Source organism: Cnephaeus nilssonii (assembly GCF_951640355.1).
Source record: "Cnephaeus nilssonii genome assembly, chromosome: 14".
Taxonomy (NCBI): Eukaryota; Metazoa; Chordata; class Mammalia; order Chiroptera; family Vespertilionidae; genus Cnephaeus; species Cnephaeus nilssonii.
In genome coordinates, this window is record NC_137085.1 from 62,315,027 (window position 1) to 62,325,746 (window position 10,720).

The window sequence follows — 10,720 nt, forward strand, 5'->3', positions numbered from 1 at the left end:
GCAGTCCTGGATTGTGAGAGGGATGTCCGACTGCCCGTTTAGGCCCGATCCTACTGAGATCGGGCCTAAATGGGCAGTCGGACATCCCTCAAGGGGTCCCAGATTGAAGAGGGTGCAGGCTGGGCTGAGGGACACCCCCTCCCTGCATGAATTTCGTGCACCGGGCCTCTAGTAAAATCATAAATGAAAAAAAGTCAACTGACACTAAAGAAATACAAAGGATGATAAGAAAGTATTATGAACAACTATATGCCAACAAATTGGGACAATCTGGATGAAAAGGATAAATTCTTAGGACATACAATCTTCCAAAACTGGACCAGGAAGAATCAGAGAATCTGAATAGACAGATTACAACTAGTGAAATTAAAGCAGTAATTTAAAAAAACTCCTAAGAAATAAATAAAAGTTTTGGACCATGTGACTTCATACACAAATTTTACCAAACATTCTAAAAAGAACTAACAGCTATCCTCCTCTAACTATTCAAGAAATTCAGGAAAAGGGATGACTTCCAAATTCATTTTATGAGGCCAGTATTATCCTAATTCCAAAACCAGATGAAGACACTACAAAAAAAAATAAAAGGTAAGTACAGGCAAATATCACTGATGAACATAAATGCTAAAATCCTTAACAAAATATAAGCAATGTATTAAATAGATCATTCACCATGATCAAGTGGGATTTATTTCTGGGATGCAAGATTGGTGCAATATCCACAAATCAATAAATGTGATATACTACATAAAGAAAATGAAGGATAAACACCATGTATTCATATCAATAGATGCAGAAAAACATTTGATAAAACTCAGCACACATTTATGATAATATCTCTCAGCAAAGTGGGAATAGAGGGAACCTACCTCAATGTAATAAAGATCATATATGACAAACCCACAGCCAACATCATACTCAATGGGCAAAAACTAAAAGTGTTTCCCTTAAGTCAGGGATGTCTGCTTTCACCACTCTTATTTAACATATTACTGGAAACTCTAGCCACAGCAATGATACAAGAAGAAATAAAAGGAATCCAAATGGGAAAGGAAGATGTAAAACTGTCATTTGCAGATGTCATAATATTGTACAGAGAAAACCCTAAAAACTCCACCAAAAAGCTACTTAGATCTAATAAATGAGTGCAGCAAAGTAGCAGGACATAAAATTAATATTCAGAAATTGGTGGCATTTCCATACATCAATAATAAACCATCAGAAAGAAAAATAAGAAACCAATCCCATTTACTATTGCAACAACAAAAAAATAAGGTACCCAGGAAAAAATTTAAACAAGGAGGTAAAAGACCTGTACTCAGAAAACTATAGAACATTGAAGAATATAGTTGAGGCAGATACAAATAAGTGAATTGAATTGGAAGAATTAACATCACTAAAATGCTCATACTACCAAAATCAGTCTATAGATTCAATGCATTCTTATTAAAATGCCCACAGCACATTTCATAGATATAGAAAAACTATTCCAAAAAATTTATATAGAACCAAAACTGAATAGCTTCCGCAATCCTGTGAAAAATGAACAAAGTTGGAAGTATCACAATACCTGATATCAAACTATAATACAAAACCATTATAATAAAAACAGCTTGCTCGCCGAAACCGGTTTGGCTCAGTGGATAGAGCGTCGGCCTGCGGACTCAAGGGTCCCGGGTTCGATTCCGGTGAAGGGCATGTACCTTGGTTGCGGGCGCATCCCCGGTAGGGGGTGTGCAGGAGGCAGCTGATGGATGTTTCTCTCTCATCGAGGTTTCTAACTCTCTATCCCTCTCTCTTCCTCTCTGTGGAAAATCAATAAAATATATTTAAAAAACAACAAAAAAACAACAACAGCTTGCTACTGGCATAAGAACAAGCATACAGATCAGTGAAACAGACAAACAGCCCAGAAATCAACCCACACCTATATGCTCAATTAATATTTGACAAAGGAGGCAAGAGCATACAATGGGATAATGACAGTCTCTTCAATGAATGCTATTGCTAAAATTGGACAGGTACATGTAAAAAAATGCAACTATACCACCAACTTACACCATACACAAGAATAAACTCCAAATGGATAAAATACTTAAATGCAACTCGTGAACCCATAAAAATCCTATAAGAAAGCATAGGCAGTAAAATCTCAGACAACTCTCTGAGCAGTATTTTTGCCAATATGTCTCCTAGAGCAAGGGAAATAAACAAATGAGACTACATCAAACTGAAAAGCTTCTGACAGCAAAATAAACCATTAACAAAATGAAAAGACAACCAACTGGATGGGAGAACATATTTGCCAATGATAATCCTGATAAGGGGTTAATCTCCAAAATATATAAAGAATTTATACAGCACTCAACACAGAAAAAAAAATCCCAAAGAATTCAATTTTTAAAAATGGGCAAAGCACCTGAATAGACACTTCTCTAAAGAGGATATACAGATGGCCAATAGACATATAAAAAAATGCTCAGTTTCATTAATCATCAGAGAGATGCAAATTAAAACCACAATGAAATATCACCTCACATCTGCCAGAATAGCTACCATCAATAAATCAAGAAAATAACAAGTATTGGTGAGGATGTGGAGAAAATGGAACTCCAGTGCACTGTTAGTGGGAATGCAGACTGGTACAGCCCTTGTGGAATACAGTATGGAGTTTAGTAAAAAACATTTAAAAAGAGAACTACATTTTGACCCAGCAAACCTACTTCTGCAAAAATATCCTAAGAATCCCAAACACCAATTTGAAAGAATATATGCATCCCTATGTTCATTGCAGTGTTATTTGCAATAGGCAAGATTTTAAAACAGCCCAAATACCCATCAGTAAATGAGTGGATAAAAAAGCTGTGGTCCATTTATAGAATGGAATACTAAGTGGCCATTAAAAAGAAGGAAATCTTGCCCTAGCTGGTTTTGCTCAGTGGATAGAGCCTCGGCCTGAGGACTGAATGGTCCCAGGTTTGATTCCAGTCAAGGGCACATGCCTGGGTTGTGGGCTCAATCCCCAGAGGGGGACATGCAGAAGGGAGCTGATCAACAATTCCCTCTCCATTCCTCTCTGAAATCAATAAAAAATATATTTTTTAAGAAAACAAAGGAAATCTTACCTGCTGTGACAGCATGGATGGACCTGGAGATTATTAGTGAAATAAGCCAGTCAGAGAAAGACAAATACCATACAATCACACTTATATATGGAATCTAATGAACAAAATAAACTGATGAACAAAATAGAACCAGAGGCATGGATACATGGAACAGAGTGACCGCTGTCAGAGGGGAGGGGTTGTGAATTGATGAAAGATTGTGAAGGCATTAGCTAAAGAACATATATGCATAACCCAGTGTGATGATGGTCACCGGGAGGGGTTGGGGGCAGTGTAAAGGAGGGCAAATGGGGGAGGGGGAGAAATGGGTATAGCTGCAATTAAAATGATAATAAAATAATCTTTCCTTTTCCAATAAAAAATTAAAAATAGAATCAAAATTATTAACAGAGGAAATGTATAAATAGAAACTCCATATTAGACTTGAAGAGAAGTCATTAGAACTACTATGTTAGTTTAGCAAGTTTACTGGATACATGATTAATATTTTAAAAATCTATTATCTTCCTATATGGAATCAATAAACATTTAGATATATAGTTTTGTTTCATTTTTAACATTAATTTTTATTGTTGACAGTATTATAGATGTCCCCATTTTTAAAAGATCCTATTTATAATAGCAACAAAACAAGATCTCTAGGGAAAAAGCTTAGAAAAAATGTACAATAGATTCATGGGGCGTGGGGGGAGGATTACTGAAAGCACTAAAGAAAGCTTAAACAGCCAAAACCAGTTTGGCTCAGTGGATAGAGCGTCGGCCTGCAGACTGAAAGGTCCCAGGTTCGATTCCGGTCAAGGGCATGTACCTTGGTTGTGGGCATATCCCCAGTAGGGGGTGTGCAGGAGGCAGCTGATCGATGTTTCTAACTATCCCTCTCTCTTCCTCTCTGTAAAAAATCAATAAAATATATATTTTTTAAAAAAAGAAAGCTTAAATAAATGGAGAAGTCTTCATGGAAAGAAAGACCCAATGTTACAAAATCATCAGTTTTCTTTGATGTAAACTAGCCAATTCAATTCTGATTTTTCAAAAAATTGAACAGAGTTGAGCGTTACATTTTTTTGTATTATTTCACAATATTTTAAGTTTAAGTGTAATAGAGTAGGAGGAAGTTCAATGAAGCTTGACAATTTAAAAGGAGACAGAGTCTTAACAGCACTTTGATTGACTATCTCAGAAATAATCATACATCAGGCACACAAAATTGACAGATTATCAAGGCTTGTCTACTTCTATTTTGCTGTAGCTTTTCCTATCATTATTAACTGGAAAATCCTCCAATGAGCTTTTATTAGGAGTCAGAGATGAGAGTGAGGGCCTGGAGAGACTATGTCACTTCCCTTTGCCTGGTGTGTGGAGGAAAATAAAAGGGTAACCACAGCCACAAGGTCAAGGGAAGATGACCAAGACCTAGGGCCTGGCCACAAGGAAGGAATAAGAATTTGAGGAACCCATGTGGGCCTGAAAAGACCCATGGAGTTTCCTGATAGGCTGCTTAAAACCAATGGCATACAATACAAATAAAATGAATTAAAAAAACAAACAAACAGGGAAAAGAGCAAAGATAAATAACTGAATTATGCTAATTATAAGAGCTATTCTCTGTACTATGATCCAGTTCCAAATTTGATTCTGAGATTTCTATCTGTCAGTGGGGAAAAAAGGAAAGTATGACAAATGTTATAGTGCTCATTTCTAGAAATTACTTAGGGATTACTATAAATCCCTAAGTAAAGTGTATGAGAAATAGCTGTCAGTCTGGATTCTTACATGCAAGAAACAGATACCATCTTCAGTTGAGTTAGGCAAAAACGTAATTTACTAAACAGATATTGGATAGCTCATAGGATCCGCCATGATGAATAGAGATACAGGCTCAAGGCTAAACTACTAGGAAAAATGCACTGAAGGATGCTTTAGAATTGGTCTGGGGAGAAACTGTTCCCACTAGTGCTGCAGATACTGCCACTTCCATCTGCAGAGCTAGTGTCGTGTTAAAATCCTATAGGTCCGCTTCTGATTGGTGGAGCCTAGATCACATGTCTATACTTTAGCTGCAAAAGAGGAAGGGAAACTAAGTATCTGTTATTTTTAGCTTCTGTCATACAAACTAAATATTTATATTTATAAGATTAGGGACTGAGCAAACATTAAAAATGGTTCTGCTGCTGGACAGTCAAAATAGATGACAGTTGTCCTGATAGTAACCATACATCATTCACTTCTGAGTGGGTGTGGGTGATCAATGACATCAATCCTGGGAAGGGCTTAAACTAAGGACGCAAATTGTTACTTATAACTAGCATATGACCCAGAAATTCCACTTCTGGGTATTTGTCTGAGAAAACACAAACACTAATTAGACAAGGTATATGTACTCCTATTTCATTGCAGCATTATTTACAATAGCTAAGATATGGAAGCAACTTAGGTGTCCCATCGATAGATGAATGATAAAGATGTGATATAAAATGAAATACTATTCAGCCATAAAAAAGAATGAAATATTGCCATTTGTGACATAGATGGACCTACATGGTATTATACTAAGTGAAATAAATCAAGCAGAAAAACACAAATACTGTATTTCATTTATACGTGGAATCTAAAAAACCCCCACACAAAACAAATGAGCAAATAAAACAAAACAGAAAGAGAGTCATCAGAGAACAAACTGATGGTTGCCAGAAGAGAGGGTGTTGGGGGAGGGGTAAAAAGGGGGAATATGAGGTACAAACCTCCAGTTATAAAAGTCATGGGATATAATGTACAGCATAAGGAAAATAGTGGATATTATCATAACAATTTTCTATGGATACAGATGGTTACCGACATTGTGGTGATTGCACTGTAAAAGAATATAAATGTCAAATCACTATGTACACCTGGAACTAATATATTACTGCATGTCAACTATAACTTTAATAAAAAAAGAAATTATATTGAGTTCTAAAAATAATTGTTACTTGTGTCCATATTGACTTATTGATTGAATTATTATCAATTCAATCATCTATAATAACACTGCATTCATTTCATTTACTGTTTTCAGTAGAAGCTCTTAATACATCCATATATGTAGCTTTCTCATATTAATTTAACTTGATCAAAGGGTAGAATCCAGAATTCTACCCTTTGAAGTGGATAAAATAGCCAATCCTTTTTATTATCTCTAAGGGCTCTTAATAAAAGAGAGTTGAAAAAGCAAATGATTATGCCAAGAACAGAAATAGCAACACATAATGCTTGTTTACTTTAAAATGAAATTAGTCACTATATGACTAGAAACTGAAAATTTCACCAAAATATAAATCTCTAAAGTGACAGGTTTATAGGAAGAATGAAAATCACAATATTATTGAAAGCTATTGAGAGAAGATTTATTCAACTACATGCATAACCATCTCACAATGGGCTCTGTTGTCTTCTCTCTGAGTATTCTCTAAGTGCAAATGAGGAAGAAGGATTCCATGATGGCCTGTTTCTTCCCGTGGCACTGATGGAGCCTGCTCTGTTAAGTTACCACAATTGCAGGCTATTTCAGAAGGGGGGGCGGGGTGCAAGGACAGTCTGATATGCACAGTATGGCCACCGTGAGCATGGCTGGGGCATGCTGAGGCTTGCTGTGAAAAGACGATCCCTGGCTTATCTGAACAAGGTAGCTTGAAACGTATAATCTAAGATCAAAACAAATCATATCCAGAGCCAATTTTTAAACAGTATCTAAAATGTCATCTACTGATAACATAATGTGTGGAATTAGAAAGAAATTCTCCTGGAAGGAGAAGAGATAAAAAATACAGAGCAGAGATGCTGGCAGAAGAAGAAAGCCCAAAGCAGCTGCTCACAGAGCTGCCATCTGTCCCAGGGCCGTTCTGGGCTTCTCTGTTCTACTGTTCTTGCCTCATGAACCCAGGGACGTCTGAGTCACTTTTGCCAGTGGGCAGACAGGTCTTCATAACTGGTAAACGGCATGAACAAACAATCCTGACTCAAAAAATATATATACTGTACCTTAGACATCAGAGCCAGCAGAGAAAAAAAGATTCAGGGTGGAAAGAAAGTTATCTAATAATACATGAGATTGTTTTGGTACTTGTTGCTATTGATTAATAAGGGTTTATTTATTTATTTATTTATATTTATTTATTTTTTGCTCTAAAGCAGTGGTTCTCAACCTTTCTAATGCCGCGACCCTTTAATACAGTTCCTCATGTTGTGGTGACCCCCAACCATAAAATTATTTTCGTTGCTACTTCATAACTGTAATTTTGCTACTGTTAATGAATCGTAATGTAAATATCTGTTTTCCAATGGTCTTAGGCTCTACAGCAGCGGTTCTCAACCTGTAGGACCCTGCTAGCCAGTTCTCTGTAGAGCCTAAGACCATCGGAAAAGACAGATATTTACATTATGATTCATTAACAGTAGCAAAATTACAGTTATGAAGTAGCAATGAAAATAATTTTATGGTTGGGGGTCACCACAACATGAGGAACTATATTAAAGGGTCGTGGCATTAGAAAGGTTGAGAACCACTGCTCTAAAGGATTGTTTATTTGAACCTATTAATTTCTTTTCACTCAACATTGCAAAGATAAAGCAACATAAAATATGAGGCAAAGGGAGGCCGGTCTTTAAGAATTTGTGTCTTCAAACTTTTACTGGTATAACAATCCTTTCAAGCCTGGAGCCACTCAAAGATGAATCATGAAAATAAGAAAAACTTTCTTTCCAACAGGTTTGGCGGTACGTGTGCTACAGCAAGGCTGGTTGTAGCAAACAGCGTCATTCAAGCCTGCGTTGCGACATAAATTAGACATTACTTGGAAATAATTCCTTTATGCTGAAATGTAAATTCAATCCAACATTATGCCAATTTTTGCAATTATGCTACACCCTATTTTAGTACTAGAGATCAAATGTTCACCACCAAAAAATGGGAATAACAGCTACTACTAAGGTAATAGCTGTGAAATTCATTCCCCGGTATTGCTTTGAAAATATGTCCCTTAGGTTGTTAAGAGAAAATCTGACTTTAATGAGATGTATTTTTTAACTGGAATTCTTCAGTCATCAAATTGAAATAATAAGAGGAATGACGGTTGGCCTGTCATTCTTCTTCTTATTTGACCTCAACCAATTAAACACCAGTGTTTTCTCAACTCTTCTGCTAAGGGGGCGCAACTTTTTCTCCTACTTCTGTGCACACAGGATTAGACAAAACGATTTTGCCCAGATCAGCCTCAACTGCACCTAGCTCTTCTTCCTGTTGGCAGGAATATTATGTTCACCAGGAGCACTTCACTCTTTTTCACAACTTTTGCACCTTAAACTGCTTTCTTGTCTCCTTCAGTGCATGCACCTCGGAGCCTTTTAAGCAGGGAATAGGAGGGTTTCAATTCTGTGAAAATCTCAGGTAAAGCACCAACTGCATCAAGTACCTGCTTCACCATTCTGTCAGCCCAGAACAAAGTGGGGCTGATTTTTGTTCCTACTTCAATAAGACTTCCTGGAGCACATACTGAAGATCATCATGTTCCCCAAACAGTGATACAGTTTTGAAAAAGATCAAACTATACATGAGTTTTCCTTCCCTATCTTTGGAAACAATACCAGGTCTGACTTCCATCTCCTGGCCCACCTTTAGCATTCCTTTTAGAATACCACCACCAGCTACACCCCCTTAAGGTCATCGACTTCACAGCCAGGTTTGTTGATATCAAAAGACCTAATAACAATAAGTGGGGGTCCTGAAGTAAAGTCTCTTGGGGGCACTAGAATTTTCTTTACTATGTACTCACAGACAACTTCAATGTTGTACTTCAGCTGAGCAGAAATTGGAATAATAGAATGCAAGGATTTGTTACATACTGTTCTTAGCTTGGCTTTTTATTTATTTTTTATTTTTTAAAATATATTTTATTGATTTTTTTATAGAGAGGAAAGGAGAGGGATAGAGAATTAGAAACATCAATGAGAGAGAAACATCGATCAGCTGCCTCCTGCACACTCCCCACTGGGTATGTGCCCGCAACCAAGGTACATGCCCTTGACTGGAATCGAACCTGCGGCCCTTGAATGCGCAGGCCGATGCTCTATCCACTGAGCCAAACCAGTTAGGGTGGCTTTTTATTTTTTTACCAAAGAATTTTATTTTGTAGAATCAAAATATGCTTCAGTTTCATGATTTCTATAGCAGCCAGGTGTGCAGAAGTCTGAGGCTGAGGACAAGTCTCATTCCAGCTATCAACAGAAGAGCTGCATCCATTACTGCTACACTGTCCAGCAGAATAGCCATCAAAATATCGTGGCCAGTGAACATATTCCTAGAAAAATACAACCTTCCAAAACTCAATCAGGAAGAATCTAAAAATCTCAACAGGCCGATAACTATGGAAGAAATTGAAGCAGTCATCAAAAGGCTTCTAGCAAACAAAAGCCCAGGGCCAGATGGCTTCACAAGGAAGTTTTACCAAACATTCAAGGAAGAACTAAAACCTATCCTCCTCAGACTATTCCAAAAAATTCAAGAGGAAGGAACACTTCCAAGCTCCTTCTATGAAGCCAGCATCACCCTAATATCAAAACCAGATAAAGACAACACAATAAAAGAGAATTATAGGTCATTATAACCTCATGAATATAGATGCCAAAATCCTCAAGAAAATTCTAGCAAATCGGTTCCAGCAGTACATCAGAAAGATCATACACCATGACCAAGTAGGATTTATCCTGGGGATGCAAGGATGGTACAATATCCGCAAATCAATAAATGTGATACATCACATAAACAAATTGAGAGATAAAAATCACATAGTCATATCAATTGATGCAGAAAAAGCATTTGACAAAATCCAACACCCTTTCTTGATAAAAACTCTCAACAAGGTGGGAATAGAAGAATCATACCTCAACATCATAAAAGCCATATATGACAAACCCACAGCCAACATCATACCCAATGGGCAAAAATTAAAACCATTTCCCCTAAGAACAGGAACAAGAGAGGGATGCCCACTCTCACTACTCCTGTTCAACATAGTACTGGAAGTACTAGCCATTGCGATTAGACAAGAAGAAGAAATAAAAGGCATCCAAATTGGAAAAGAACAAGTAAAGCTGTCCTTATTTGCAGATGACATGATACTGTACATAGAAAACCCTAAAGACTCCATAAAAAAATATTAGACTTAATAAATGAATTTGGCAATATAGCAGGATACACAATTAACACCAAGAAATCTATGGCATTTCTATACACCAAAAGTGAACTTACAGAAAGAGATCCTAAAAAAGCAATCCCATTTACCATTGCACCAAAAAAATTAAGATACCTAGGAATAAACTTAACTAAGGAGGTAAAAGACCTATGCAGAAAACTACAGGACACTGAAAAAAAAAAGATAGAGGAAGACATAAACAGATGGAAGAACATACCGTGTTCATGGATTGGTAGAATCAACATCATTAAAATGTCCATACTACCCAAAGCAATCTATAGATTCAATGCAATCCCCATTAAAATACCAATGGCATATTTCACAGACCTAGAACGAACTTTCCAAAAATTCATCTGGAATAAAATAAAT

General features: G+C 36.8%; 1 pseudogene across 1 annotated transcript; it reads right to left on the bottom strand.

Moving 5' to 3' along the window:
• Positions 1 to 7,631: 7,631 nt before the first annotated feature.
• LOC307110502 (eukaryotic translation initiation factor 2 subunit 3-like) lies at positions 7,632 to 9,020 on the bottom strand (annotated as a pseudogene). Its single transcript has one exon. The product of its transcript is annotated as a eukaryotic translation initiation factor 2 subunit 3-like (transcript).
• Positions 9,021 to 10,720: the final 1,700 nt, after the last annotated feature.